The 7,418-nt window shown below is 33.4% G+C and overlaps 1 non-coding gene across 1 annotated transcript; it reads right to left on the bottom strand.

The window, feature by feature from the left end:
* Window positions 1–3,257: 3,257 nt before the first annotated feature.
* Window positions 3,258–3,329, bottom strand: TRNAV-GAC (transfer RNA valine (anticodon GAC)). Its single transcript has one exon. It is a non-coding gene; the product is annotated as a tRNA-Val (tRNA).
* Window positions 3,330–7,418: the final 4,089 nt, after the last annotated feature.

Genomic DNA, 7,418 nt, shown 5'->3' with positions numbered 1-7,418 from the left:
AGGCTTTCGGAAACAAGCAGTTCCAATGCTTTTCGGTCGAGCTGAGTCATGTTGAGAGGAAAGCCTTTGGTTTTGTGTTGGGTATCAGCAGAAATTTACCACTCTCAATGTGCAGGTCCGTGGATGTGATTTCGATGCCTAAGTTGTTTCGTTGCCTACTGATCTTACGTTATATCCTGGATATGCAGAAAATCATAGTTAACTCCTCAGGTAATTGAGTTATCAGTGATTCAATGACTTCATTACTTGAAACCCTGAGATTTGAATATAAACTATCTATCTGTCTATCTATATATCTATCTATCTCTCTATGTATCTGCCTTTCTATGTATATCTATTCTTTATATATATATATATATATATATATATAATATATATATATATATATATATATATATATATATATATATATATATATATGTATGTATGTATATGAAGTAGTGAAGATAAAGAATCAGATAAACGATCTACGACAGTGATTTCAGCTCAAGAGCAGTAAATATGGCGGAGAATTTAGTTTGTAGTGAAGATACCCAATTGTATATTGTGTATATTTTCTAATCTGTCAAGTAGGGAAGATAAAGAATATGTAATAAACCCTATGGTCGTGATTTCTACCAACTCAAGAGCAGTAAATATGGTGGGTGATTCTGTTTGTAGTGAAGATACCCAATTGTATATTGTGTACATTTTCTAATCTGTCAAGTAGGGAAGATAAAGAATATGTAATAAACCCTATGGTCGTGATTTCTACCAACTCAAGAGCAGTAAATATCGCGGGCAATTCAGTTTTCAATGATGCCCAATTGTGTATTATATTTATCATATTATAATGCAATTGTGTTAAATAATGAAGATAAAGAATGAGAGATAAACTCTATGGCCGTGATTTCTACCAGCTCAAGTGCATTAGATATGGTGGACAATTCAGTTTTAGTGAAGATGCCCAATTGTACATTGTATGTATCATATGGGACAGTTCAGTTTGTAGTGAAGTTGCCTTACTTTGTATTGTATATATCATATTCCAAACTAAGGTTGGCAAGTAGTGAAAATAAAGAATTAGAGATCATTAAACTCTATGGCCGTGATTTCTTCCTGCTCAAGTGCAGTGAATATGGTGGACAATTCAGTTTACGGTGAAGATACCTAATTCTATATTGTATATATCATATTGCACTCTATGTGTTTCAAGAAGTGAAGAAAATATATATATATATATATATATATATATATATATTATATATATATATATATATATATATATATATATATATATATATATATATATATATATATATATATATATATATATATATATATATATGTATATATATATATATATATATATATATATATATATTATATATATATATATATATATATAATATATATATATTATATATATATATTTACATATGTTAGTAAAAGAGAAGAGAGGCATTTGGACGAGTTTTGCAGGGAAATAGTTCAAATAGCCTTTTAGGTTGGCTTTGGATCCGCCATTGAAAGTAGTTTGGAAGATTTGGGGGATCAGATCAATAAGGATAAGTTCACTACAACCTCATATTCACTAACGTGTATCTTCACTACAAGCTTATTTTCACTTAATTATATCTTCGCTATACCCTCATCTTCACTACACACGTTATTTCTACCATACCATCATCATTGTACTCCCTGATGTTCACTAAAAGTAGTTCTTATCTTCACTACATAATCATTTTGAATAAACTTTACTCTTTGATAACCCTTATCTCTGCTACATTCGTATCTTCACTACATTCGTATCTTCACTACAACCTATCTTGACAATATCCTTATCATCACTATACTCTTCTTCACTACACTCTCATCTTAACATCATCCTTCTGTTTACCGAACTTAGTTCAAGGTCTGACTTGAACGTCGCTTTGGAAAGTTTGTGTTCCTCATTGTGTTGCCTCCTTATTATCATTGTAAAGGCAATTGTCACCACTCCCTAACTAAACCCTCATCGTCACTACACTCTCATCATTATCATTACTTCTTGATGTTCAATACAAAATTTTAACATATACATTTATCTTCACTACAGAATAATTTTCATTGCACCTTTATCTTCATTACTCCTTGTTTCAGCTACATCCGTATCTTCCAATCATTCTTATATCTTATATTAGTTACATCTTTACAATATCTTTATGTCTTCTCTGTTCCATCTTTTGAAAAATTGAAAATGAGAGTAAAGGATTTCCGGCCTTCTGCTCCCTACCCTTTTAGTCGCCTTGTACGCCACGCAGGGAATACGTGGCAAGTATACTTTCTTCCCTATCCCCAGGGATAACAGCATCTGGTGTTCCCAGACGGTCACCCATCCAAGTACTAACCAGACCCAACGTTGCTTAACTTGACTGATCGAACGATATATATATATATATATATATATATATATATATATATATATTATATATATATATATATATATATATATATATATTATATATATATATAACACTGAAAACAATGAATTTCCCAAATAACAAAAATGGAAGCGCCGGGGTTTGAACCCGGGTCCTCTCGCATGCCAAGCGAGTGCTCTACCACTGAGCTACGCCCCCAAGAACATATTTTGTGACATAGTATTATATGAAGCACTGAGATTACTACGGCAAAATAGTGTCTGACCGACCGTTGCCGACTAGCCGGCAAAATAACCACAGGGTAAATCTCCATGTTGCTGTCGTGTTTTCCTCTCAATTTTCCACGAAGAAATGAGTTTTACTTTTTTTATTGTCGTTGCAATAGACTGGAACTAAGCAATAGACTGGGACTATGCAATAAACTGGAACTAAGCAATAGACTGGAATTAAACAATAGACTGGAACTAAGCAATAGACTGGAACTAAATGATAGACTGGAACTTAGCACTAGGCTGGAACTAAGTAATAGACTGGAACTAAGCAACAGACTGGAACTAAGCTGACCTGGTATGAGGTCAGAGCCCTCATTATCCTCCCTGCTAACTACCGGAAGCAGATTAAGTCGTTCCACAACCGATGTCCGGCCCATGTTAACTCTGATGTGCCCAGCAGTTGGAGGAGGATCGCCAGAAGCTTCTGGAAGATTTCAAGGACGTCTTGGTGGACCTGACCCTTTCAGATAAGGTCGAAAACCCCAATTTATTGTGAAGATCTTCACTATAACGTTGGACGAACATACTGAATGTTGCGCACATGTGATGCGGACAAAATGAAAAAAGAAAAAGACAAAAATTATGTCTGGTGTGGGTCTCGAACCCACGACCTTGAGTGTGTCAGACTCACGCTCTACCACTGAGCTAACCAGACAATAGAAAAATACGTCTGTTTCTTCAATATGAATTAATGAAAATCTTTGCGAGGCAGCGTTAAGAAAAGAGAGATGTCTTTGACGAAATTTACTTGTTTGGCTCCTTCTTTTGTTCCTCAGTATCGAAAGTAAACATACTGAAGGATATATATTATATATATATATATATTATATATATATATATATATATATATATATATATATATATATATATATATATATATGTGTATATATGTATTGAAAAGGATCGCAATTTTGCACGTGATCAAGTATATTCTTATGAGTTCACAGGGAAAATAAACACGATAAGCTCCCAAGTGCACTTTCGTGTAAAACTCACATCATCAGGGGAGACACAACAGAGAAATATAACAGTCAGTTGATATACAACGAAGAGACGTAGCTAGGACGCCATATGGTAAACATGTGATTGTCCAAGACAGACAACAAGCGTATCATAAACTTATTATGTGGACAAGAAGGTGAATTGTTTACACATTTTATCAACATTAAAGTTATCCAATTTGTATAGACCATCACAAATATTAAGATTATAATTCTTTGTGTATTCAGTAATAGAAGATTCAATGATATTTCTCGTGATACTTGAGTTAGAGTTAATAACTGAGATGGCATTATTAACTCTAATTCCAGTACCACGAGAAATATCATTGAATCTTCTATTATTAAATACACAAAGAATTATAAACCTTGAGGAAGCAACATGGCGGTCAAAAATAAGCTGCAGGAATGAAGTTTATGAATGGAATATCAGTGAGACGATCCAAATGACGAATGAATGAGAGCGTAGTCAACATACAATATAAAAGGACATATTATGAATGGCAGCCAGGCAAGTAACGACCCAACTGAATGGAAGGATTTAAAAGTTCGCGTTATATGACGAATTTTGATAGATTATCCAAATTTCCATTCCAGTTATGAAACTTAATGGTTGTGTTCAGTTCTAGAGACAAAGTTAAAAGGTTTGTGTTTCAGAGATGAATCACAAAGGATATCGTTAAATTAACTGACATTAAAATTTGTCAATTAAGTGAATCATTTTGTACAATAGCTGTAATTTGACAGAGTTAAAAGTTCGCAATTTCATTACAATTCTAATTTAAAAGCTTGATATTTAATGATGGTTTGCACAAGCTTAACGTACATTTAAGTTTTGTGTTTATATGACGTATCTTAAAGGACTCTGGTAAAATAACGCAGCTGGAAGGTTTACGTTCAAATGACGGTGTTTAAATGTTTATTGATGAATGGTAGATTTAAATGGATAGATTTTAAGTTCGCGTTTTCATGAGCGACTTTAAACCTTGTGGTTGAATGTCACAGTTTAAATGTTGGTATGTACAATGTTGACCAGATGGCGGTAGTGTGTAGACACAGCCATACCAGGTCGTGTTTATCATCATTAAAGTCACCTTCCTTACTTACTTATGGCGGCGATGAAATTCACTGGTTCTTGATTGTGCACCAATTAACCTATCAGATAATGGTACAATGTTTGCCTGGTGTTGCATATATCACGTCTGTTGTTGAAACACAAGAATGCCAGGTGACTTTGGGAGTGGATGATAATGTAAAGATCAATATAAATGTGGGAAATCTTGAACCGCCATCACCAGACACAACACATGTTTGGATCTGGCGGGGGGAGGGACTTGCCTGTGACGTCACGATGCCCCGCCTCCAGCCTGGCGCCGCTCTGTGTGTGTGTGTGTGTGTGTGTGTGTGGACTACTTTAATCATTATCTTGTAAGTCTTTTGAGGAAGGATTTGTACACTCGTGTTGCCCCGTCTCTTAACCTTGTAAGTGTAAAATATGTTTTCACTCCTGTGTGCGCTCACACACACACACACACACACACACACACACACACACACACACACACACATAACCTATAATATTATCTAGTATTTTCTTCAGACGGATATCTTACACCTTGATTATTAAAGCCAAAGAAAAATTTATAAAAATATATACATATATTTCCACACGTGTAGATATATGTTATGTATTGAAATGTGGCGGAAAAATTCCTTATATATTAACAAACGTGATTGAGGACGTAAAGAATCTGGTACAAACATAATGGTTATTGTGATAAATGATTTATTTATGATAAATATGTATTGTGTTGCATTATAATGGTTGTTCAGAACCAAGGTCTGTAAGCCAGAATCCTTAAGACATGATAAAAGCGTTTTAAAAACATAAACATTTATGATCATAAGGAACAGATTACATTAGCAAGTTTGTATCTAACAGAAAATCAATTATAAGAGAGACCATTTAAGGCAGGAATATTTCATCTCTTAATAAAACATATACATCTACGTCCTTTTCTTTCATCATTTCTTATGTTCACTTATAATAAATGCCTCTTATCTTACATAAAAATTCTGTATAGATATTTGATTAATGTTCTCCAACGACGCGTTGTATAACTCTTCGTTAGTGAAGTTCATTTCGTGTAATGGATCATGCATTACAAAGTTGTGTCTATCCACACAAGTGTTACACGTCCCAGGTAAAGATATATTCTAGAGATAGTGTATATCTAACATATATATGTGTTTTATGAATATTTATAAAAAGTTTTCCTGAGGGACAATACCTAAGACTTTCGTATTAAAGTTGATCAGTTGTAAGTGATCAAGCATTACAAAGGTGTGTCCATTACCACAGGTGCTACTGATCCCAGGTAAAGGTATTTCACCATCTTTATATCTTTAACCTTTCTAGTTATAGATGTTTCATCCCTGATTCCATCCTCACAATGGATGTATGTGGTTTGTGTTGTCTTAACATATCATTAGTCAGTTGAAGTGGAGAACATGCTTCTGAGCCTAGCCACTCTACTCTGTCTTCCACATGCCATTCAAGAGGTGTTACCGGATTCTGCCTATAAGTGCTTACGTCATGAGGGGGCTTCTTTTTTATAACTTTTGATGATTTATATTATTTGGGTTATGTATTTGGTTTTGTGATGTTAATAAAATTGTTGTAATTCATATATCATATTCTTTATTTGTCATTTAACGAACTTTGGTTTATCAAACTTGATTGTTTGTTGTTTCTGATAACAATAAACATTTTCTCTCAAAATACTTTAGCTTAATTCATAGAGAATATTTCTAAGTAACACGTAGATAATTTTTTCATTAGTGTTCATCACAGTGAAATAAATAAGTCTAATTTTCAATGTGTACTTAATGGATCTTACTAAAGTTTTGAAGAATATAAACTCATAACTTGTTTAAGACCTTCTAAACCTTGTGCTGATAATAACTACATTAGTTTTCTGTAGGCAATATCGTTTTAATGAGTAAAAGCCGGATAAAAACTTTGTAATATAAAATTTGATGGTATTATTTTTGGTTGTTGAAGATATTACTGATTTCTACATGTAAAACATTTATGTTATCTGCAAAATAGAAATCTTTATGTTAGATATGTTAATTCTACCGGTTTCACGTTACATACATTACTGTACCCTGTGCTACAGAAAAGTTATGGGATTTTATTCATTATCTTATAAAATAATTTACTAAAACAATGTCTCACGTACTTTCTATAGAAATCCGGTAGGAATATATATTCTGCATCTGGATTTTATAACAATCAATGATAGGTTCTCAGACTCAGTAAAGGTGTAATTATTTTTCTTGTATTGAGTCAAGTTTTCGTCCATCACAAAATATCGTAATGCTGTCTAAGGTTCACTCTTGGGTCTACATTGCTGAACAACGTCAGTGTACAATGGCCAGTGATATTCACCGTAGACATATGTTTACACTGTGTACACATGGCAGGCAAACTACAGTATCATCTTAAGATGTGGAAATAAAACTATCAAGGCAGGACAAGGATTTAGGTGTCATCATTAGTAGAGATGTAAAGCCAAGACAACAGTGTATTAATGTACGTAATAAGACTTACAGGCAACTTGGTGTCATGTGTTAGTAGCAAGAATGAACAGGTAATATTACAGCTATAGTTAGTCACACACCACTTACATTGTGCTGCATATATTGCTAATTATATTTGTGTACAAAAATACCTCTGATGG

This window comes from Panulirus ornatus, chromosome 12 (assembly GCF_036320965.1).
Source record: "Panulirus ornatus isolate Po-2019 chromosome 12, ASM3632096v1, whole genome shotgun sequence".
NCBI classification, from domain to species: Eukaryota; Metazoa; Arthropoda; class Malacostraca; order Decapoda; family Palinuridae; genus Panulirus; species Panulirus ornatus.
The sequence above is the reverse complement of the archived record's forward strand: the minus strand, read 5'-3'. Positions and strand labels throughout refer to the sequence as shown.